This window comes from Taudactylus pleione, unplaced genomic scaffold (assembly GCF_031769625.1).
Source record: "Taudactylus pleione unplaced genomic scaffold, aTauple2 ptg000366l, whole genome shotgun sequence".
NCBI classification, from domain to species: domain Eukaryota; kingdom Metazoa; phylum Chordata; class Amphibia; order Anura; family Myobatrachidae; genus Taudactylus; species Taudactylus pleione.
In genome coordinates, this window is record NW_028284767.1 from 3,148,719 (window position 1) to 3,173,901 (window position 25,183).

Below are 25,183 nucleotides of genomic sequence, written 5' to 3' on the forward strand. Positions count from 1 at the left end.
AAAAGTAGAAAATATTTTTAAGATTAATTTAATAATCTATGATTGTAAACAAATTTATTTGGGGAAAAAATAGAGAAGGGAGCACACATTAGTTCAGAAAATAGTACGCTACATTTAGTGGTAAAACATGATTTTACACTGAAAAATTCAAAAAACATTAGTTTGCTAAATAGTACGCTACTTTTACAGTTAAATATGGACACATTAGTGCGCTAAATAGTACGCAACTTTTACAGTTAATTAAGGACACATTAGTTCGCTAAATAGTACGCAACTTTTACAGTTAAATAAGGACACATTAGTGCGCTAAATAGTATGTTAATTTTACATTTAAAACCACTCAAACATTAGTTCGCAAAATAGTACGCTACATTTAGTGGTAAGACATGATTGTTCCCAGAAAATAAACAAGATTACTTAGCGAAACATATGCTAAGACCAACACATCGAATTTGTAAATTCATGAAACCAAAAACACTTACCAAAAACAGACAAATATCCCAAAGTTCAAAAACGTCACTGGGGCAATGCCAAAATAACTGTAAAAAAAAAAATATATTAAAAACATTTGTAAACTATTTACTATTATTTTTTACGGTGGTTTTTTAAAATACTTACTCAAAAATTCAAATAAAAATAGCCAAACAATAAAAAAAAAATCAAATGGAAAAGAAAGAAGTAAGAAAAAAAACAAAAAGATCTCACAAAAAAAGTCCTCCTTCTACTCAAAAATCAGCCAACAATCCACTCCAACGCAAAACCTCCAACAATCATAACATGCCACCTCGACTCGAGTCACACCAAGCCATAAATAGTCTTTATTTTCCCGCTCAAATTAAGGACGGACAATAGGAGCGCACAATCAATGATGCGGCCGAATAATGCTGACGCATGTATAAAAACGTCACTGAAAACCCAAATCAGTCTGCTGTAGTGAGAACTGAAGGTCCAAAATTACTACAGAGCAGCAAAGCACTGGCCAAGAGGTGCCAGGTAAGTATTTGTCTTTTTTGGGCTAAAGGATTATGTTTAACAATAATTTTGAGAACATTTTACATTATAAATTTTAATTACATTTTAAAAAAAAGGTGTGGAGGATGCCATGGAAGAGGCTGCTGGGCCTAGTAGGCCAACTAAACAAAAAAAAAAAGGCAGCCACAATTCACAAGAAAGGAGATGGAGGTTTTGGTGCAAATGTGCAAGCCAGAAATGGAAAATGTGGGATGACATAGCCAGTGGTGTCAATAGGGTGGGTGAGTTTGAACGTTCAACCCGGGAGGTCAAACGCTGGTACGTAAAAAGTACATTTTAAAAAAAAGTGTTTACAGGTCCAAATACTGCAGGAATAATGCCAACTTTTTAACCCACAGATGGAGCGACTTCAAATATTGGCTTAAGCAAAAACTGGCTGATAGGGCTAGGCATGCAGGGGGGACAGGTGGGGGTCCCACCCCTGTGTCACTGGAGCTCACAGATTTGGAGGAGATGGCCCAGGGGTGTGTGCAGGATGAGGAGGTGTTTGGCGTGTCGAACATGGATACCGACATGCCAGACTTTGCGGCTCCTCATGTTGCCCAAGGTAAATGTTGTAATGTTAACAACTCAGAAATGTGTTTGGGACAATATCTAGATTATAATGTTACTCTTTTCTCTTTTTTATCACAGAGACACAGGCGGATGAGTCTGCTCCAGAGGGGAGCTTTGGCCGCAGAATTTCTGCTGGCTCTGCAGGGGATGAAGCAGTAGATCCGGCTGGGGACCTTGTGGCAGACAGTCCAGGGCATTCCCCTTCGCAGGCAGTGGCCCTCCTCACTGATCTCAATATTAAAATGGATCAGCACACCGAGATTCTGCTGAGACTGGACGCCAGTCTGCTACGGGTGGCGGACGCCCTGGAGCAAAGTGCTGCAGCCAACGTGACCATTGCTAAGGCCCTGGCAGAAAATACTGGGGCCAACGTGCGAATAGCAAATGCCCTGGAGCAGTTCATTCACCAGCACATGTTGGAGCCGGCCTCCCTTACTGCCGGAACATCAGGACCTTCCACCACTGGCACAACAACAGCCATCACTCCAAATGTGCCTAGCCCTATGCCTAGTCCAGAGGCCACAACATCTGCCTCTGGCCAGGCCAGCCGAAGGACATCCCGGACCCGTTCAGGCTCCCTCCCTACCCCGGCCAAACGGGCCAAAAGGCGATGACAGCACTGGCTAATTTTCCCACAATCCATCTCTGTGTTTGCCCCATATTCCTTAATGCCCAAAACCTCCCTCTCCTTTCTTGTGAATTGTTTTTAAATTGTGTTTGTGGATTTCAAATGCCACTTATTTTGTTAGTGTGTTGCTAAAATCATTTGTTATTTGTTTTTACGTTATCCATATTTTATTATGGAAAAAAAAAAAGGTTGAAAATCTGCAAATTTCTATTGTGAATTTATTCCAAAACTGGTTAAAAGGTAATCCCGCAAACAAAATTACAAACAATCCAACAGAAATATAATCATTATTTTTGACTAAAAAAAACAAGGGTTAAAAACAATTTAAGAGTTTTAATTAACACTTAGCAAAAAACAAAAGGACGATTGTTTTCTTGGCCCCCAAAAAATGAAGAAAAATAACAAACATGCGTACAATCTTGTTTCCCTAAAAAAAAAAAAAAAAAAGAAATATTGAAAAAACACGCAAAATTAAAATAAATTTGTTAGCTAATTGATTGTATTACCTAGAAATTAGCAGCTGAGTAGTTCACCTGCGTACGGTTTTTAGCTACTAAAAAATGTCTATTTGCTAAACACCTTACAAGCATTTTTGCAATTCAAAGCTGATTGTTTTTGTGGCCTGAATTGATAAATCAGAATACCATCGATGTGCCTCGGGAAGGACGAAGAGACCATCGTCATTGCGGTAGAGTATACCAGACCACAAGCTGAGCGAGCAGTTTTAATGGAAAGTGGATCAGACAGTGACGTATCACTTTTTCCGTTCACATTGGCCGCTCGCATCAGATAATTTAGGTACGCCCAAAAAACGCCTCGACACGCCTGCGTTTTCCCAGCTCCACCCCCGTCACCGCCCCAAAGCGGACAGTTCTGTCAATCACATTTGACATGTCACTTCCTGTTCGCTGTTCGACGAACGACTGAAAAAATTATCGCAATCAGCCGTACGCACATGCGCACTGTTACACTGACCCATGCGTGGTTGTACAACATCGGATGACTACGAGCGTACGGCCGCTTACGAGCGGCTCTGAATGAGGGCCTGAGTGCCCAGAATGCATAGCTTTCCTGCCTTACAACACTGAGGTGATGGGTTAGATTTCATCCATGGCCCTAGCTGTGTGGCATTTGTATCCCCATGTATGCATGACTTTGCCCTTGGTGTTCCAATTTCAAACCACAATCTAAATCCCACAATCCCAAAACATACTGGTAGGTTAATTGGCTTCTGGCAAAAATGAATCATAGCATGTGTGTCCATGCAGACCCGTCAAGAGCCACGCCGGGCCCTGGTAAAAAGGGGGTGTAGCCTAATCGTGGGAGGCATGGCCACATCCCCATATGTAAAAAAAAAGTTTTGCAGTACCGCGAAGTGGCGCTGCACGCTAGTGTGGGGGGGCGCAGTGAGTTCCCTCATCCTGGCGTATAACCAGTGGGGGGCGAGATCAGCTTGACAGCTCCAGCTCCCCCCACAGGCATACTGTAGGAGACTGCTGTGGCTGCTTCTAAGCAGCCATGAGCACTCTCCAGGGCAGCCCAGGCCCAGAGGCGTAACTAGACTTTTTGGTGCCCTGTGCCTGAAAGAGCATTGGCGCCCCCCTCATTTTTCAAAGGGACATAATGCACCCAAAAAAGGGCCATGGATTCATGGGGAAGGGCCAGGGAAGAGATAGGAGAGGCCAGGAGATGCTGGGGATGAAATAAGAGGAAGCTACAAGCAAGAATACTAATAAACAGAAATTTGACAGGCCCAAATAGTGCCCCCTGACCTGTGGTGCCCTGTGCAATGGCACCGGCCTCACTACACTAGCTACGGCCCTGAGCCCAGCACACAGCAGCGTGTGCTGGGCTGCTGTGTGATGTAAAAAGGGGGGGAGCGGTGCCGGACCCGGGCCTCCGCCGGGCCCCTGCAGCAAGCCCGGGTCTGGGTAATTTGTACCCGCCCCCCCCTCTCGGCTCCCCTGTGTCCATGTAATAAGTAATAGATCCACTGGGGCAGGGACTGACATGAATGACTGAATAATCTCTGCAAAATTATGTGTGATATGTGTGAGCTACACAAATAACTAAAATAAATAAATAAATGTTAAATAAATCTGTTATAGAAAAGGGGGCCCTAGACTGCACACCCTGAATATATATATATTATATATATATATATATATATATATATATATAATGGGAGGTGCTACCTGTGGAGACTATTGTTGCAAACATAAGAAGAAAAAGTACAAGTGCACAACTCCACCATTACTAATTATATATAATTCATTATGCAATATTTCTATATAGTGTGCACTATATAAATAACTGGTAATAAATAGTGTGCTCCCATGCACACCAGAAGGTACGAGACGCCTTCAGCCTAGACTAGCACCCCTCCCCCATTGGTTTTAAGCAGGAATTCTGGCATTTTGACTGCACCTTAGTACAATGCACACTCCTAGGTAAGTCCTATAAATTCTTATACTGCAGTGCAGCTATGGGTTGATTTTTGGGGCGTGGGTCCCCTGGATTGCTTTGGTTGGGCTGCTACAGGGCATCGCATTATAAACACATTTTCCTTTTTGCACTTTTAGCACCTCTATTGTTTGTTTAATATATATGGATTATTTTTAAACCTCAATTTTTCACCTTCTTATATATGCAGCAGTAGCTGCTCTTATCTATTTTAGACTTTTTTACACTTCACCTTCTCTCATTAGAGTGATGCCCTGGGTGGCTCAGCTGGGCCTGTTGGGGGTGTCCTACGCTCTGGATTTCAACCACAGTATGTTAGGGACCTACCCTCGGAGGTTACCTGGGTACGGTGGGTAGGCCCATAAACATGGCCATGATTATGCTAAAACCTCTATTTATTGCAAAATTCTATTGCATAATGTATTATATATAATTAGTAATGTTGGAGTTGTACACTTGTACTTTTTCTGCTTGGGTAAATCTGTTACCAACCCCTATTATCTCTTTACACATAGGGCCCCCTTTATTAATTATCGGGTTTTTGACCTGATAATTTTAGTTTCTAATTGCCGCTATTCGCCGACATGTACAGTATCAGTAAACACATGCAGAAACAAGAACTTTCATGTTTAAAAGTAATTTGATCACATTAGAGATTAGATTCTGGGGGCTGCTGCGCTACTGCACATGTGCGGTCTGCTGACCGTGCATGCACAAGTGGAGACTGCTTGGAAGGGATCCTGTGGATCCCCCTCCAGATATGTTTTGTGGTCTGTAACCTGTAGGCTACAATGGCTAACGCCATCTGCAGTTATGTCCAATATCTGCAGCTCTCCCACAAGAATACATTCAATATTTTTGGGTACCCCCTGAAAATGGGTGTTATTAGGGGATAACCAACAAATAATAAATGATAAATAGCCCCACAATACTGGCATTATTCACAAACCAGTGATGAGATTTACCTACAATATCATGGATAATAGCATATTTTCAATCATTATAAATATATGAGCTTGAGGTGAGGACTGCAGTTTACACTGATTATCAGAATCTGTCAATAATGTTTTATTACAAATTATTCTATTAATATTAATGAATTGGTAGCATTTGTGGACTAAGCAGATGTATCTTGCACAAACACATACAGCTGAATAGCAGAGAACATCAAGCGATTGACAGTTGCCTCCCCTCAGATCGTAGATTGATGTACTTTGTAATAAAAATACAATTATAATAAAGATACATGCAGGGTGTCACCTCCCCAAATTCTCAGCAATCCATCAGCTTAACAGCCAGGGTTATACTCTTTATGAATAAAGACCTGATTATGGGTAAGCATAGATTATTGCTTCTATAATAAAAACAAGCCAGAATGCTGATCCGTGTGGGTCTAAGATAGGGCACAAAAATAAATTACCCAGTATACTAAGATAGTAAAGGAAAAATACACATTCTATATCCTTTTATTCCATAACAGTTCATGATGAACTATCAAGTTTTATATTTAAATGCTTAATAATGAAAGATAGCTAATAAATTACAGATACAAGTGCAAACCTGTCAAACCTATTTATCAACTTAAACTAAGAACAGCGGATGGTCAATGTGCAGGAGTTTTAGGGTGTCCAAAGTGGTCCAATATGCATAACGACAAAAGAGCGGCACAATTATGGGCATGGTCTGGTGAACAGTGTTATTGTTTTGTTATGTACTCTAACTAGGTTTAGCGTGATATAAACTCCAAAAAGGAGGAAAAGAATTTTAATACTCAGTTATATACAGAATATCTGGCACAAAGACAAAGAACAGGCATCTTTTTTGTTTTCAACATTTCAGCTTATATCCTTAAGGGTACAAATAGAAATTACTTTTATTCAATCCCTCGCCCATTGACACAAGAAGTAATTAAGAAAATCTGCAGTGCATTAAGAAAAACAACAAAAAACTATCAGTCTAAAAATTAAACTGTCAGATCATTAATCAGAGACTCTAGCCCATCCATCATACAGCACCTCAGTTGCTAGATACATAATATGAAAGCATTCCTGTATGTGAATCAAATTCTATATTGACTGTGAAACAACAAAAACCTCTATAATGTAAAACAAAATGTACACATTGAGCTTATATGTCATGTAACAATGAATGAAGAACACCTTACACCATGAAATTAAATTATGTCTTTATTGATAAATACATGTAATTAGGGTTCCTTTTCGCATCACACTGCTAATGATTTCCTTTCTTGCTAAAGAACCTTGATTTTAGATTATGCTGTTATTTTTTAAAATAAAGAAGCTGAAGATATTTATCCACCCTGCATCCCGGACTCAGGGCCTGATTCAGGGGGCATGCTATGTCAATGATGCACACAAGCGGCCGATGCTTTCATGTCTGGGTGGTAATAGGGTAGTGGGTGGGCATGTCTGGGTGGTAACAGGGGAGTGGGAGGGTGCATGTCTGGGTGGTAACAGAGGAGTGGGTAGGCATGTCTGGGTGGTAACAGGGGAGTGGGTAGGCATATCTGGATGTTAGCAGGGAAGTGGGAGTGGGGAAGCATGTCTGGGTGGTAACAGGGGAGTGGGTAGGCATATCAGGGTGGTAGCAGGGGAATGGGTTGGTATGTCTGGGTGGTAACGGTAGAGGGTGGACATGTCAGGGTGGTAACAGAGGAATGGGTAGGCATATCTGGGTGGTTGCAGGGGAATGGGTAGGCATGTCTGGGTGGTAATGGTAGTGGGCGGGCTTGTCTAGGTGGTAACAGGGGAGTGGGTAGGCATGTCTGGGTGGTAACAGGGGAATGGATAGGCATTTCTGGGTGGTAACAGGGGAGTGGGTAGGCATGTCTGTGTGGTAATAGGGGAATGGATAGGCATTTCTGGGTGGTAACAGGGTAGTGGGTAGGCAGGTCTCAGTGGTAACAGGGGAGTGGGTGAGCATTTCTGGGTGGTAGCAGGGGAGTAGCTAGCCAGGTGTGGGCATGTTGCTGTCAGAAACTGTGACTATTGCCACAGTTGCACTGATTCCGGTGGCCATGTTTAGACTGATAATCTAGACCTCCAAAAGGCTGGTGCAATGTTCGATGGTGCAACCAATGTGTAGCCGATATTTATATGGCTCTTTCTATTTTGATACAATTGTTGCAGAATTTAACATGTGATTTTATTATAAATGTTTTTTGTTGCGGGAGATCTTAGAAACTTATAACCGGTTTTGGCTAAAAAGCGCCATTACAGCTGCTTTCAGAATATATTACTATAACCTTATCTTCATAGAGAAATGGTTATAGGTGCCACTCATGGTGGACTTAAATCCGATTGAACATCTCTGGAAAGATCTGAAAATGGCTGTGCACCGACGCTTCCCATCCAACCTGATGGAGCTTGAGAGGTGCTGCAAAGAGGAATGGGCGAAACTGCCCAAAGTTAGGTGTGCCAAGCTTGTGGCATCATATTCAAAAAGACTTGAGGCTGTAATTGCTGCCAAAGGTTCATCAACAAAGTATTGAGGAAAGGTTGTGAATACTTATGTACGTATGATTTCTTCATTTTTTTTATTTTTATAAAATTTGCAAAAATCTTAAAAAAACTTTTTACACATTATGGGGTATTGGGCCTGATTCAGACCCGCTCGCAAGCGCTGAGCGCTGAGCGCTCGTAAGCGGGTCGATGGTGCCCTAGTGCGCATGCGCACGACGGAGGGAACTCCGTCGTGCGCATGCGCGAGACCCGCATAGCGACGGACACACTTTTGTCCAGGAATGAAGATGTTCGTCCATGTAAGATGACGTTTAGCCTCTTTCTGAGTTCCGTTTTTTGGAGGGAAAAATCCGAACTCAACGTGCAAACTCGAACCTATCCGAGCCTGCACATCCCTATTCCATACACATCAAGTTAAAAAACATCCAAGAAAAAAATAATGTCTGGGCTTATCTGTCAAGTGGTGAATATCCGTATTTCCGGACCACTGGTGTCAATCAGATCTTTGCTCAGATTAAAAAAGTACAAAGTACATAGAAGGTTCATTGTAAATATGTGCAGTTCAAATAGTGGTAAGTACCAACTAGGAGGTAGGTCAAATGTACAATCCCATCTTCTTATGTCCAGTGCTAAGAAGAGATGAGTGGTTCGGAACCCGCCATAACATCAGGAATCCAAGTCAATCTGAGTGGCGGCTCGGGTCTTCCCATCTGACTCGGATTTCACTTTGAGGCAAAACATCATCCTCATGGTGCCGGATTCTTGTGGGCTATGGATTCTATATAAGCACCGCGGATGAAATTTGGCGCCATTTCCTTGTCAGGCACGCTGCTCTTAGTCAACGTGTATAGGGGGTGCACATAGCTGTTTGCTGTGCTGTACTCTGCTGAATATAGGCGGTGTTGTGTCCAGACTCACAAGTGGCTGTGCTGCTCTTAGTCAATGCATATAGGGGGTGTACACTTCTGTAATGCTGTGTTGTACTCTGCTGTTTATAGGCTGTGCTGTCTCCCTCAGTAAAGACATTCACGTGCATATATAAGCCCTGTGACTCCACGCAGTTTGAATAAAGCTGCAACATAAAAAAAATATTTAAAAAAAAAAATAATAAGTAAGAAAATTAATCTATTGTTTGAACTGTTTGCTGTTTGGTCTGCTTTTCTCTAGTGAGCTGTCGAAACTGGATTATTGGCTGAGACAAGATCAGTTTAAAATTGAATTGCAGCGACACCATCTTGCGACTGGCCGCAGGACGCCATTTTGCGAAATGGCCGCCTAGGCGCCATTTTGGATGGACTCACACTTTGGTACATGTGGCGATAGTACTATTGGCGTCATGCGAGTGCATCTGTGACCATCGCCATGGGTTGCGGCGATTCACCAAGAGCCTATTTCATTGCTTTACGTATTATAAAGCATATATATTTCAGAAATTGCTTTACAGTATGCCAAAATTGCATTAGCTGAATAGAGCAAGTGGCCAGGTGACAACTGGCTTGTGTAGATAAGCTTCAAGGAATAATGTCTGCTCTCACTCCAGGTGGTCTGGCTGGAATGCACACTTTACATTAGCAGGCTTCCTGAAATGACATGATTTTAAAGACTAGAGTGTCATCTTAGGTCTGTCTCTTGTAGCTGCGCTATTTGCATTTCACACAAGAGACTGGGAGAATAAAGAGTTTTTATTTTGAAGCCTGGGACAGGTGGGGGGACTGCTGACAGAGTGGGCATGTGGAACTATCTGGCTCAGCATGTCACACTGCTAAGATGTTCACTTAGTGAGAGTTAAGTGCACCCTTCCTCATACACACATTAATACGCACAATTGCGCGGTTATCTAGAGCATATTAGTGAATGCATAAGACTTTGTATGAAGCCGCTGTTTTTATTAAGCTTTGTGCGCACGCATCTGCCCCAAGTTAACTAGCGTTCTTATATCAAACCCTGCATACTCACACACTACATATTCACACGTAAGGTTTAATAAGCTTTAAAATATAAGATTTAAGTTGGTTCAGTTAGTTTAAATGCTGTGAAATAAAGTGATTTGATAACTAAGGTTTTATACATGTTAAAACAGCCGTGTTTGGGTTCGTACTGATGCATACTCTTTCAACAGAATTCCGGCACTATCAGTGTGGAGATCGCATCAGGCATTCTCAACTTATGGACCGCAGAAACTACAAGCAACGAAATGTATATTTTATGAACAACTGTTAGGATGCAGCATGGGGAGGCGGGAGGGAAAAGACCCTCAGTTGTTAGAGGCTGGGCGAGTCTATTTGAACCAGCCTGTTAAATGCACTGTAACATATGCTTCTCACCTGGGAACCAATGGCATAAGCAAGAAACTTCTCTATTGTCCTGTCTATTCTGGCGGGGTATAAACATGTGTGCTCAAACACTGGGTCTTTAGTCTTCTTGCTGAATGCTGATTGACGGAGGTTTTCTTTCTGAATGCCTGGATCTGGTCCAGAGCGCATGCGTATGTATACTGTACTTGGGGTCTGTATAATTCCTTTGCGTCTAATTGTGTCTGGATCAATAGCGTGTAACTGACTGTACTTTTTACTTGAATACTACTTTGTGCTTTGGAACCACATATTCTAAGTCTGGAGTCTCTATTTACTGTATAACTGCAAATTAAGCATCATCCTTAGAGGTTTATAGGTAGGATTTAGAAGGTACAGGCAGGGGTATATAGAGGTTCAATTTTAATATCGTCAGTGCTTTGTTCACATACAGTTTGAATAAAGCTGCAACATCAAAAAAATAAATTAATTCTTTGTACTGTTTGGTGCACTTTACCCTAGTGCTCTTTGTTCATGTGTATATACAAACACGGAGCTGTGACATAAAAAAATAAAAAAATATTTAAAATTCTATTGTTTGTACTGTTTGGTGCGCTTTACCCTAGTGCGCTTTGTTCATATGCATACAGTATATAAGCCCTGTGGCTCCACACAGTTTGAATAAAGCTGCGACATTAAAAAAAATGAAAAAAAAAGAAATTAAATTCTATTGTTTGTACTGTTTGGTGCACTTTACCTTAGTGTGCTTTGTTCACGTGCCTATATAAGCCCAGAGCTGCAACATAAAAAAAATACATATATATAATTGTATTGTTTGTACTGTTTGGTGTGCTTTACCCTAGGCTGCTATGTCCTGTAGCTCCAGTCCATGCAGGAAGCTGTGACATCAAAATAATAAATTACATTTTATTGTTTGTATGTTTGGTGTGCTTTACCCTAGTGTGCTATTTTCATGTGCATATATAAGTCACGCAGTGATCTGCGAATTGAAAAATGGATAACATTCAGTTTAGAGTAGAGCAACCTAATACTGTTGCTGCCACCAGTCATGATGATGATGATAGTCCTTCAACGTCATGTACAAAAGCCGGTGCTCAAGGGCATAGAGGGTCTAAGTCAGGGCACCTAGTTAAATAAAAAAAACAATATACAGTGCTAAACAAAAAAACGCATTTAATAAATGGAAAGTGTGCTGCAGAAAAACATAAAATTGCCAACATGTCATTCACCACCTTCAGTGGAAAGGAAAGACTGAGGCCTTGGCCTTTATTTATGAGTGGTGGTTCAGAAAGTTTCAGGGAGGCATCTTCCTCTGCCTCTGATAATGATGCAAGACCTTATCACTCAGAGGGGAAGATTTATGAAGCAGCGGCTTCTGCAAGCCGATGCTTCCCAGCGGGTTGAAGCTCCTTATTTAAAATGGCACCCTGAGTCAGTGTAAAGTGCCGCATGCTATACACTGACGTCGGGTGCAGTTGCAAAAAAGGAGCTCCAACCTGCCAGGAAGCAGCGGCTTGCAGAAGCTGCTGCTTTGTAATTCCTCCCCAAAGTGTAGAAGTGGTGTAAAAAAAATTAAAACCACTAAGGCTGTAGAAATGTCACAAATCACTGAGGACAGTCTAAGGAGTATATTTACTAATGTTCGCTTTTGAGTTTTGGGTGATTTCACATTCAATATGCATCCGGTTTTCATTCGATTTTGCCTTTGGAGATTTACTAAAAGCAAAACTGAAAGTCAAATCGAACATAAAACCAAATCCCACTTAAATTCGAACATTGCCAAAACATCAGTACTTTTTTCACAGGCCAACATACAAATCCCACATTTACTAATATTCTGTTTGAAAAGGAACACCAAGTCAAACTCAAAATCGAACTTCAAATCCCTAAAATGACAGACCTGCTTCATGCTGGCGATTTTAGCATGAGCAGGTGTGAATTATACAGATGTATGCATAGATCAGTGAGATTCATGCATGCTTGTGTGTAAAAAGTTTGTAAAGTGTTAAAATTAAAAGAAAATTATGTAGGGTCCCCCCTAAAAGCACAACCAGCACCAGGCTTTTCTGAGCCAGTCCTGGTTGTGAATATATGGGGGACAAATGAAGTAGGGGTCCCCCGTATTTTGCACAACCAGCACTGAGCTCACTGAGCTGGTCCTGGTTTTGGAAATAAGGGAGGCAAAAGACATAGGGTTCCCCGTATTTTCCAAAACCAACACCAGACTCTTTCGAGTCAGAGTGTAATTACACAGCTGGGGTACCCTTTCACTGGGTCCCCTGGCCAAAGCATTATACTTGACCGCTAGTCAGCCCAGGCCAGGGATCCCTGGGGAGGTGGGAACCTCCCCACCACCCTCTCCAGGGCACCCCAGGCCTGGGCTGATAGCCTGGGTCTATCCCCGGCACCCCTTCGCCAGTGGGTACCAGGTAGATTGTGTGTAAAAATAGATTAAATAACACTGTCTTTTACAGAAGAACTAGAGGTCCCAGCAAGTCTCACCTGCATGCTGGTACTTATTGAACCACATGCAGGGCATTAAGGGCTCACTGGGACCTCTAGTTCACCTGCAAAATAAATAAATAAACACAAGGCACACACACAGTGAAAGTAAAATTTATTACAATCACACTCACACATACTCACCTACAATCCCTGTACATGTCCTCTTCTCCATGTAGGCATCCACATCTTCCTAACATAAAAAAATGCAAAGTCCCGACCCACGGACATAATTACTGTCCTCTAAGTAAGGTACTTCACGAATGTCAGCTCAGCCATGGAATTTCACTTACAAATGCATGGGCAGAGTGTTCATTGGCTGAGAGATGTGAGCCTCCACCTCTCTCAGCAAATGGATGGTTCTCACCATTGAAGGTTACTAAAGGTTACCTAGCGGTTCTCACCATTGAAGTCAATAGTGAAAACCATTCATTGGCTGAGAGAGGCGAAGAATGGTGAGAACCTAATTATTGGCCTCCAAAATTCCAATGTACCCACTGTCTACCTAACCACTAATGACTACATGACTGAGACAGCCCACTGAGTGGGTGATTCGTCTTTAGCATCAGCAGCAGTATCTGACAAACAACACTAGCTCATTCTAAGGCAGGCTACTCTGTGTATCACTGACTTCACTAAGGCATACCGCCGACAACCTCTTAGAAAAACTATGGTATGTCATAGCAAAATGGCTTACCGCATTTTGAGTCTCCTCTGGATTTGTGACTTCTGACAATGCCACCAATATTGTGAGAGCTTTACAGCTACAGCTGAATTTCAACACATCCCATGTTTTGCTCACACAATCAACACGGTGGTATGGGGTTATTTAAAAAAATATAGTGGCATGCAGGAAATGCTGTCTGTGGCCCAAAAAATTTTGGGACATTTTCGCCATTCAGTCACAGCATGCAGGAGATTGCAGCAGCTGCAAGAACAGTTGAATTTGCCCTGCCAAAAACGGATGCAAAAGGTGGTAACCAGATAGAATTCCAACCTTTATATGCTTCAGCGGACGGACAAACAGCAAAAAGCCATCCACAGCTATACAAGAAGCCATGACATTGGGAGAGAAGGGGGAGTGTTCCTTAGTCCAGCACAGTGGAGAATGCTTTCCATCTTATGCAATGTGTTTTAAACCCTTTGAAGTAGCCACCTGTGAAGTGAGTTCAGACACTGCTAGCTTGAGTCAGGTGATTCCCCTAATTAGGCTTTTGGAAAATAAGCTTGAGAAATTGAAGGTGGATATTAAACAAAGTGATTCCGCTAAGTATGTTGGACTTGTAGATCAAGTCCTTTGTTTGCTTTTACATGATCCAAAGGTTGTCAATATCTTGAAATCAGATCACTACATTTTGACGACTGTGCTTGATCCTAGATTTAAGTAATATGTCATGTCTTTCTTTCCAACTGACCCAGATCTTAAGAGATGCAAAGAGCTCCTGGTGAGCAAGTTGGCAGCCCAAATGTTACACAACACGACGACATCACCTCCTTCAGTTTCTCTGGCTGCTGCCAGGAAAAACTCAGCTTTCCCAAAAGGCTCAGTGGTTATGCAGAGGAGTCAACACAACATTGTAACATTTGGTCGGATCTAAAAGAATTGTCAAAAATTAGTTACACTGCTACCGCAACTCCATCTGAGAATGGTGGAGGTTTCATGACACCATACACATACACATGTTACAGAGTTCCTTTGACTACTGTAAAGACAAAAAAGGCAATTCGGAGGTCCTTGTACAGACTGGCTTTGCAATACCTAAGTTTCCCACCCTCCAGTGTGTACTCAGAAAGAATTTTTAGCACAACTGGGAACCTTATCAGGGATAGGTGTAGGAGGCTACTTCCTCAAATTGTGAAAAAGATGATGTTCATCATAATGAGCTGAAAATTACACGAGGAAGACCTTTACTGCCAATTATGTCAATAAAATACAGAGGTACCTGTAATGGTGGATTCCAGTTGGGATGAATTAATATTGTGTGAGGATGATGTACACACTGACGGGGGTGAGGAATCCGATGAGGAGAATGACCTCTTCCAAATATAGAGAGGATTAACAATACTGTTAGCTGCCTTATGCCCATTGGTAGCTTGTTTTGTGGGGGCCCAAACAAACCAATCACTTCAGTCACAAGTGGCAGTCCCTGTAGCTGGAGTGAGTGGTTTGTTAAACTGTGCATGTCCTGTTTAATACATACAACAGAAGGGTGGGTGGAAGGGCCCAAGGACAATTCCATCTTGCCCCTCTTTTCTTTGCATGATGCAACTTTTGGGGCATTGCTAACTGACATTTTTATAGTTTATATTGTGTGGCAATGTTTCATAGATGTCCTATAGTCTTTTAAACTGTTGTGCATTTGTGCCGCTGATCTGATGCTTAATTTTTTTTGTTTCATACTGTATTTATTTCAACTAAAATCACAAATACTGTAGATATACATGCAAAATATTCTTATGCCTATTTTTCTACCTTGATTTGTAGATACCAACATGATTGCCTTTTTTCTGAAACTTTCATACCAATGTGTAACAACAGATGGGCTTGGCTTTCCTTGATCATAACAGCCATGTTTGGTCAGATGCAACTCAAGCACCAAATGGAGAAGATATTTTGTGATGGTATCTGGAGATGTTCTCCCAGCATTCCTGTACATAATCCTAGAAGCACGATGATGAGAGATATTTAGTACCATTCTTTAATAATCCCTCTGCCTCTTACCTGGTCAGAGCTTCCATTTTGTGTGCTGCCACATTAATAGTTTTTACATTCATTCAAGAATCGAAATGGGTAAGTGCTACACTGGCATTACTTCCATTGGTGGGAGGGCCCAAAGACAATTCCATCTTGCATCTCTTTTCTTTGCATTATGTGCGGATTGAGGCATTGCTGACTGTCTTTTTGTGTAAATGACAAACATTATTGTTATAGTTTCATAAACTGCCATTCTGTCTGCCACTGCAGTGCCATTTTGAAATCTTTGTTGTGTGGTTGCTGAATGACGAAAATTTCCAGAAATTTTAATGGCAACAGACAGCATCTCCTGCTTGTCTCTTAAATTTAAAAAATAAATCTGAACCACCAAGTTTATTTTGTGGGAAAAATATTGGACATGTTGTTCACCCATGCTCACCCTTCCTCCCTCATACTCCATCTCCCTCAGGCCTCTTGATTTATGAAAATATTTGTTTCCTGATGAACCATGTTTTGCTGCCCACTGCTGTCGCTTAGCTTAGTCAGCCAGCAAGCTTGGTGCAACCTTTTGTCCTAAACTGGATGAAAACAATATTTTGAGCTGTGAGGAAATGAGTGGAAATTAATGTTATTGAGGTTAATAATACTCTAGGAACAAAAAAAGGCTCAAATTATGTTTTTTTTTTTTACTTTTTTGTAAATTTTTGGAATAAATCCAAAACCAAAACTGAATGACGAATTAGAACCAAAACCAGCAAATATGGTGCAGCACACATCTCTAGTGTTAAGACACTCCCCTGATGTAGTCCTAATGCAACAGATGCCTCTTGGGGGTATATTTACCAAGCTGTAGTTTTTCAAAGTCACCAATTGTCAGTAGTTCCACTGCTAGAACTGCCAACAATTGGTGGCTTCCCAAAATTGCAGCTTAGTAAATGTACCTCCTGGAACCCCCTGGACTAGAAAAGAAATGCTCATTCATCAAACACCATTTTGATGTTTATTTATGTTTATATGAATTTTGCTGTACTAAATATTTTTTAAAGAAACATGTATTACATATAATTTAAATTTGTATCTTTTTCTATCATTTTCGTATAATAGATAATTTTTGACAACACAATAGATGAGTCATTATTTGTTATCCAAATGTATTATTTATTATGTATTCATTCATATGAATGCAAGTAAGATTTATTTATTTCTATATACTTATTTAATTACATAATCAATACACTAACCGAGAATATGGAACACGTTTTTTAAATATTTTTCTTTAATACATTTTCAGGATAATAAGACTTTTAGATTTAAATCTAGTTAGAATTTCTGAAGCAAGTCAAAATGTTTTATTACCTATGGATATTGATTACATTTCTAGAAAAATTAGATTTTAGACAAGTGAATTTATGAAATCTAATTTATGTAGAGATTAGAAGGCGCTCTCCTAATGAGGGCTGAACAATGGCAGGCAGCTATCTCAGGGGTCCATCAACACTCAAAACCAAAGGCAATATATAGTAAGCAATGAAAGTGCCGATCCTGTATTGGACCAGTGAGACACACAAATATTTGAAAAATATTGTATTTATTAAATCGCCAAAATTTGTTCTAATAATTCAATCAATATAATAATCATAAAATACCCTATATGATATATTCTGCATGCAGAAAACAACTAATCACAACTATAAAAAAAATATTTAAAAATGAAAAACCCACAGCTGTCCCTACTTTTGCAATCTTTACTGCTATGACTCTAGGCTCAGTATTGCCAATCCAATTCAATTAACCCACAATCGCATATACGATTGTATCAAATGAGATAAGTAAACAAAGTAGCCTTTCACAATATGTCTTGGAGTATTAGCCTCAAACTCCACAGTCTGTGTGGCTCAATATCATAGACAGCTCATACTATAATTCCACTTAGTTTGCTGATGTCGTAATTTGATGTTTTTTGTTAAACGTATCAATAATTGATACTAAAGTTCCACAGGGTTATCCTCCCAACATTTGTGTTTTTGTTGCAAATCTCTTCTCCCAATGTCTTTGACAAAAGTTAACTAGATAGAAATGTTATGGGCGGCTACTGAAATATTTCAGATTGAGTTCTGCTGGTATTAGCTGCAATATTTCTCCTACACCAGTAATGATGAAGGAGAGGCCTGTTGTTGTAAGACCCCTGAAGACCAGCGTGGCTAATTTTGCATTGAAATGAAAGCCGTAAATAAGATTTGCAGGCTCACCTGGTCCGACAGGGGTTAAATGCAGGCCAGGTCTTACTGTTATCTCCGTGGCTTTGAATCACAGTGGACGTTCCCTCCGGTCCACTGTCAGCTCACCCAACCTCATGTGATGTCGCGGCAATTCTGAGCTGAGTCATAGCAGTAAAGATTGCAAAAGTAAGGACAGCTGTGGGTTAATTAAAAATTTTTTTTATAGTTGTGATTAGTTGCTTTCTGCATGCAGAATTTATCACATAGGGTATTTTATGATTATTACATTGATTGAATTATTAGAACAAATTTGTGTGATTTAATAAATACAATATTTTTAAAAATTTTGTGTGTCTCACTGATCCAATACAGGATTGGCGCTTTCATTGCTTACTAAATGAAATCTAATTTGTCTAGAAAAGTAATCAATATACCGTATAATCAATATATACCAGTTCAAAGACGAAGCAGTGACAATATAAAACAATCAAAACACAGATATTTTGGTATCACTACTTACTGTAATTACAAAGCTTAATCATGATGTGAATTCAAATTTATTTGCATAACTTAATTGAACTTTCACATAATATTTAAATATTGTATATAGAGAATGTTTAGACTATCACATCAGCTGGGCTCTTCAAGTCATGGCCTAAAGCGACATGTGCATGATTTCATATTTCATGCAGCTATACAAATGGCTTCCCAAAATCTTTCTCCTCCAGATGCCATCCACACTTATTCATGCAGGCACTATTACCCTGCAAAACATCACACCTGTCACCGCAGACTCTCTCACCCTGTCACCCACCACACCTGTCCTGTCCCCATAGACTCTCTCCTCCTATCACCTATTACACTTGCCCCTTCAGACTCTCTCACCCTGTCATCGACCACACCTGTCCCCACAGATTCTCTCTACTTGTGCCAGTGCCGCCCGCAGCTGAGGGTAATGGGCTGATTGCAAGTTCTTCCCTGCTCTTCTACTACTCACAGGTTAAATCAGTCTTCTGTGGGAAGCTGGGGCAGTTATTGTGTGTTTTATTTTTCTCCTGTGGTGGCCAATGTGTTTGGTTTTTATTCCTATGGGGGCCAATGTGTGTGTTCTTTTTCTATAATAAAAATAATAAAACAAATTTCAATTACAGATATAGTTGAAAGTGAGGTGGGGGGGCTTCAAAATTTCTCACACAGGATGCTAGTAAGACCTGGGGCCAGCCGTGGCATTAGCTGAGAGTTTCCTCCAATTTAGAAGTGAGAGAGGAATCCTCCACTGCCCTACCTCTGCCTAGCTGTCCCAAAGGAAATTGTCTGCACAGAAGCCTGAATAAAAAGAAAAGGCTAAAAAACAATACTGGGGCACTTTATTTTTAATTAAAAAAAATTATACTTACCTTGGGAGCGGTTGACGAAGCTGTAAGCTCCTTCAATTGACTCGTCTAAATGCGGGTTTTTACTATGCAGGTTATGCGCTTGCTCCATATTTAATAAGCACATGCACATAACAAAAAATGTTCCAGTTTGCCGATAGCAATGTGGAAACGATTTACTGCATCAAGGTGTTTAATCGCCGGGACAGCTCTATTACGTTTATGCTGTCTCAGCTATCTAAAATTGGTAAATTCAGATGGTACTTTCAGTTTTCACAATGCGATTTGTAGTGGTTATATCCTGTGCAAATAGCATTGCAATGATGATTTATAATAAATATGCCTCTTAATATTGTTGTATATACTTAATTGTAAGTTTATAATGTATTAATATAATGCTTCACTACAGGCACAACTTGTATTGCTTTAAGTGTGGCTCATATCTGATGAGAAAAATAGAAACAAATCTATCTCATCAGCTTGCTCTTTCCTTTCTAAGCTTTCCTGTTAATTACTGTTCTTGTGGAAGATCTCCAACACTACATTATTCACTCCTGTTTCGTATCATTTGCATGTAATTAAGAACCGCAGTGTCACACAGCATACATAATTACAAGGAAAAATTGCTTAAATAACTTACTTGATTATGGCTGACACGGGAAGGCTACATTTCTATCATTTTAAATGACTTTTTTGACAGAGCAATAATTCTGGCTGTATACATGTTTCTTTGTGTTACAGTTAATTAATTAATACATCAATGGTTTATTAAAAATAACAAAAGTGATGTGCACATTAGGCCTGTTCAAATGAAAACTTTAGACACACTAGAACAAGCTGTAAATTTCTGAAACGTAACCTGTGTTTCAATTATTTTATATTATTTGGATGAAATTAAAGTATTTTTTTGATATAATATTCTATATAGAATATAAAACACTGAGTGGGCGCTCCAAAAAAAAAACTCACAGTGCATAATTTGAAAAACAGCAAACAATACCCACAATAGATTGCATTAAACACTTTAAATAGAAAAAAAGGCACAATGCAGTCTACAAAGGAAATAAAGCCACATATCCAACATCAGTGCCACTGTGGGTATCACACTGCCCATTTAGTATTGAAATGAGGTCTCAATATTAAAAATGGGGCATGGCCACAGCTCCATTGTACCAGTGCCTGAAAGAGCTCCTGGCAACCCTGGGTCTAGTACCAGTATAGTCTTGTAAATTTAATCTACCATCAGGTTCACTTTATGCCAAGTAGACAAGAACAACAAAGACAGCACCATGAAAGGGGTGGATTGGAATAAACAGTACAATCAATGATTGTACACAGATATATTTTGGTTGCTATATACAGTAATCAACTAATTACTCATCAGAAAATTACAGTGACATTTTTTTATAACAAACATTGACTAGTAAAAAAGAATCAAATAGTTTAAAGAGAAAAAAAATCTCTAGAGATCATCATTTTTGGTTGTCTTGCAAGTTTTCCTTTTGTCTTGCAATTTTGTTGCTTTCTGAAGTTTGAATAAACTTTTTGACCTAATCCACTGGTTCACTTCACGGCACCCTTAGTGTCTCTACTAGTTTTTCGCGGAACCCCTAGGCCAAAAGAAAATACCTAACTTTATATCCTAACGACTAAGTAGCTGTTATAAATAATGACTTAAATAAATAAATTGAAAACCAAAAAGCAAGCGGTACTCCTGCCGATATTTGAAAAAACGATAAGCAACAAAAGCGCGCTTATCGTTTTTCAATAAAATCTGAATGATTTTTCTTCACCATACTGTGGTATGGCAATTTCAAAATCATTCGCTATTTGCAGATAACGTAGAAAAAAGTGATTTTTTTCTACATCAGTGGTTCTCAAACTCGTTTCTCAAAACTCAACACAGGTCATATTTTGCAGGTCACCCAGCAGGTGCACAGTTGTATTCATTACTCACTTACACATTTTAAAAGATCCGGAAGTGGAGATAATTATTTCCCTTACGATTTTGTGAGGAGACCTGGAAAACATGCACTGTTTGGGGTCCTGTGGACCAAGTTATAGAACCTGTGCTCTACATTATCTGCTTTCATACATGATGTTGGTTTAAGTGTGAAATAGTGCCGGTTATAGCACATTCTGCACTTACCACCTCTTTTTACATCTCCCCACTGTTACTGACTATATTTAGCACTGGTGTGGGATGGATGGTAGTATTGAGGACTATGGTAATGATAATTTTACATTGTTATAAATATTTTAACTGAAGATAAGGTGCATAAGAAAAAAGTATGTAAGTCTATTGCACTTTGGCCCTGATTCAGACCCACTCGCGAGCGGCTGTCCACTCTCAAGTGGGTCGATGTTCTGCACTGAGCATGCGCATGACGGAGGGAGCTCCGTCGTGCGCATGCGCCAGACGCGACGAGTGAAGGAAAGTCCTTCGCTCGTTGTGTCTGATCAAAGGGGGCGTGCTGTCGATGTTGATTGGCAGTACGCCCCTTTTGGTGGGCGTGCCGGGGGCGTGCCTCCCTGACGGGGGCGTTCCCACGGGAACGCCTCCCATCAGAAGCCGGCCCACTGACATCACTAGTGATGTCAGTGGGAGTGATTTTGGCTCTGATAGAGCCAAAATCACTCCGGAGCTTCCGGTTGAAATCCTCAACCGCAGGCTCCGGCTCACAGTTTCGATGGTCGCGATGGTCACGACCATCGCGGCCATCAAACTGCACGCTCGTATAGGCTGTGGGTGGTGACCCACAGCTATACGAGCGTCCAGGAGGACGCTCCATTTTTATGGAGGGCGGCCCTCATTCAGAGCGTGCGCTCTGCTCAGAGCGTACGGCTCTGAATGAGGGCCTTTATCTCTAATTTTAATTTCTTTAACCAAGCAATAATAACTTTACCATGGTCTGCAATACACCCTTACACTCCACACCAGTGCTAAAAATGCAACTTATTTAACAATCAAAAACATAATGATAAAAAGGTAAGGTAAAATAAATATCAATGTACATATATTACATTTTACTTAATAATAACAACTACACTACCTCAAAACTTCAGACACGCTGTGTCACAGAATGCGATTAACATAAGCAGAGGAGAGCCCAGGAGTCACACTGTGAGCTGAGCCTGCAGGAAGAGAAGAAAAGAGTCCGGGAAGAGTAGGAGGGGGGGAGGCCACATGGCATGTAAGAGCCAGCAGCACAGCATGGGGCCGGCTGTGCTTTGTAAATGGCCGCGGGTTGTTTGAAGAGTCAGCTTGCAGCCCGACCAGCTTACTAGCTGTCAAAGCATCCACCCGCTGCATCCCTGGAGCAGTGGCGCACACTTTGGGAATCGCTGACCTAATCAAACAACGATTGCCCAGATTCATTATCAAGGTCTACAGTGTTTAATCCATACTTGCCTACTCTCCGGGAATAGTGGGAGTCTCCTGACTCTCGGGTGGTGCTCGCATATGCTTGGCCAGGCTGATAAATCTAGAGACCAGCAAGGTACAATTCTAACAGTCATGATGGGGCTGACGCAAAGTTATATTAAAACTTATTGTAATGCTTTTTTTTCTCATGAAAAAATGCATCTGTTTGTACAGCACATGTGTTAAAATTGACCATATGCATGCCAGATAAGTCACTTGTAAATGAAGTTGAGAAAGGGGTTGGAGGGGGAGGGTAGCGGCACCCAAAATACTGTATCGTGTTTGCATAAAACTAATTCTCCTAATAATTCTGCTACAAAAACCTGGTAAGGTTAGTTAGTAAGTGGTAATGTGAGGGAGAGGTTGCACCTTTAGCAGCTCTCTGTATGTTGGACAATCTGAATCATGAGTGTGATGTGAATACTCTGCTCGTTTGAACTGCTGTCTCATGTAAGCTGAATAATTGGTTCTGAACTGTGACTGCCTTATATAAGAAGCCATTACACTGTCTATGCCTTTTTCACTCTGGAATAAAAAGCTTACTTGTTTGCAACACCTCAGGCTCCCATTAGTCATCTGAACTTACCTACTACATTGTGGTGTCAGAAGTGGGATAAAGTGGGTCCTGTGCCAAGGATCCTAAAGCGACCACCATTGTAGCTGCTTTGCAACAAATGTTGGACCTCTTTACACAGCAGCAAGCAGTGGTAACTGATCCAGTTCTTATCAAAATGCAGGCCTCAGGTGATGTAGAGGCCTTTCTTACCATTTTTTAAAGGGCTGCTACCATGCAAGCATGGTCCAAGATTCCTGGGCCATACAGATTTCCACTCTGCTAAAGGGGGAGGCCCAAGCTGCATACACCATCCTCTCCCTGGAAGATGCAAAAATATATGACCAAGTGAAGGCTGCCATAGCGGATTGGTTTAACTTCTAACCAGAAGTGTACCAGCAGAAATTCAGGTCTGCATCCTATGATCCTGATGGAAGGCCACGTGTCCTGGCCCAGAAACTGGCTGATGTTGCAGTTAAATGGCTGAAGCTGGACCTACATAATTCCACCCAGCTGGTAAAGTTGGTCACTTTTCAACAGTTTGTTGCACTTCTCCCTGCCAAAGTTGCTCGCTGGGTCCATCTGCATTGAGTTTAGAATTTAGATTCCACTGTCCGGCTAGTGGAAAATGCCTTGCTGGCACAGGATGGTATGGAGAACCTTTCTACTTTAATTACACAGGAGTCTCCCCATCTGTCTCCACAGCGGTAATTGTCATGGGATTAGGTGCCCCCACATATGGATTTGGATAGGCACCAGTATCCCTTGCAGACGATGGCTCCAGGGAAATTGAGGCCCCTAGCTTCACCCTTCTCTTCACGTAAAAAGGGTTTTCGTCCCAGAAATTGTTCTATGGGGAAGGTAATGGCCACCCATTTTCCAGAAGTTGGAGGTCCAGAGAGGAGCACTTCCCAAATAACTCCAGCTCAAGTGTGTTCCCCATGTGGCCAAGATGGACACCAAGAATGGGCTTGTCCACAGATGGATTGCTCTCTTTCTGGTGTCTTTACAGCGATAGAGACCTGCCCTCTTCTACCTAGAATACAGGTACGTGTGCAAGTCGGTAATAGACTGGTCAAGGGCTTGGTGGACTCTGGCTCTGCTACTATGCTGATACAAAGAGATTTGTTGTCCCCAGAGTTATTGTTGCCCCATAAACTAGTCTGCATCTGTTGTGTGCATGGAATTGTTCAGGCCATTCCTGTTGCCATGGTACCTTTGATAATCAGGGGAAAGAATTCCAAAATGTGGATGTGTGTCCTTGGTTACCAGCCCCTGTGCCCTGGCCTCACTTCCGGGCTCTTGTTCTGCCAGAGGAATAGGTGCCTGAAGCAACCCTTGGAGAGACATTTCCCTTCTCCACTGATTTGTTTCTGTCTATGGTAAAGGCTCCTAAATCTAAGAAACAAAAGAAAAGGGATCACAGAGACTGGCTTGCTCATGATGTTTTATTGGGAAAAAAGGTTTCTTCCCATAATGCTACTGCTCACAATGTGCCTGTAAATGCTAATGTTCCTGTTCATGTTAATGAATCTGAGAATTCTGATGAACCTGTCAATACTAATGTGCCTATGCATTCTGATGTACATGGTAATGCAGAGAGGTGTAGGAACACTAGTATGTCTAGAAGCCCACCTAATCCTCATAGCACTGGGAATAATGCTGAGGTTTAATTAAGTAGTTTTAATGAAGAGGTCTTAACACTTCCCCTTGTGCTTAAGAAAGGCCCAAGAGGAAGATCCTGCTTTAAAAAGGACCTTTGAACAGGTTCTTTCAGTGGATAATGTCTTCTTGTCAGGACTGAAATATCCACATTTTGTGTTGCTCAGAGAGGTTTTATATCTAGACAAGCACAAACAAACAGGGGAGGCGATACAACAGTTGGTGGTCCCGTGCCCTTTCAGAATGCAAATTGTGGCTTTAGCTCATGTAGTTCGTTTAGGTG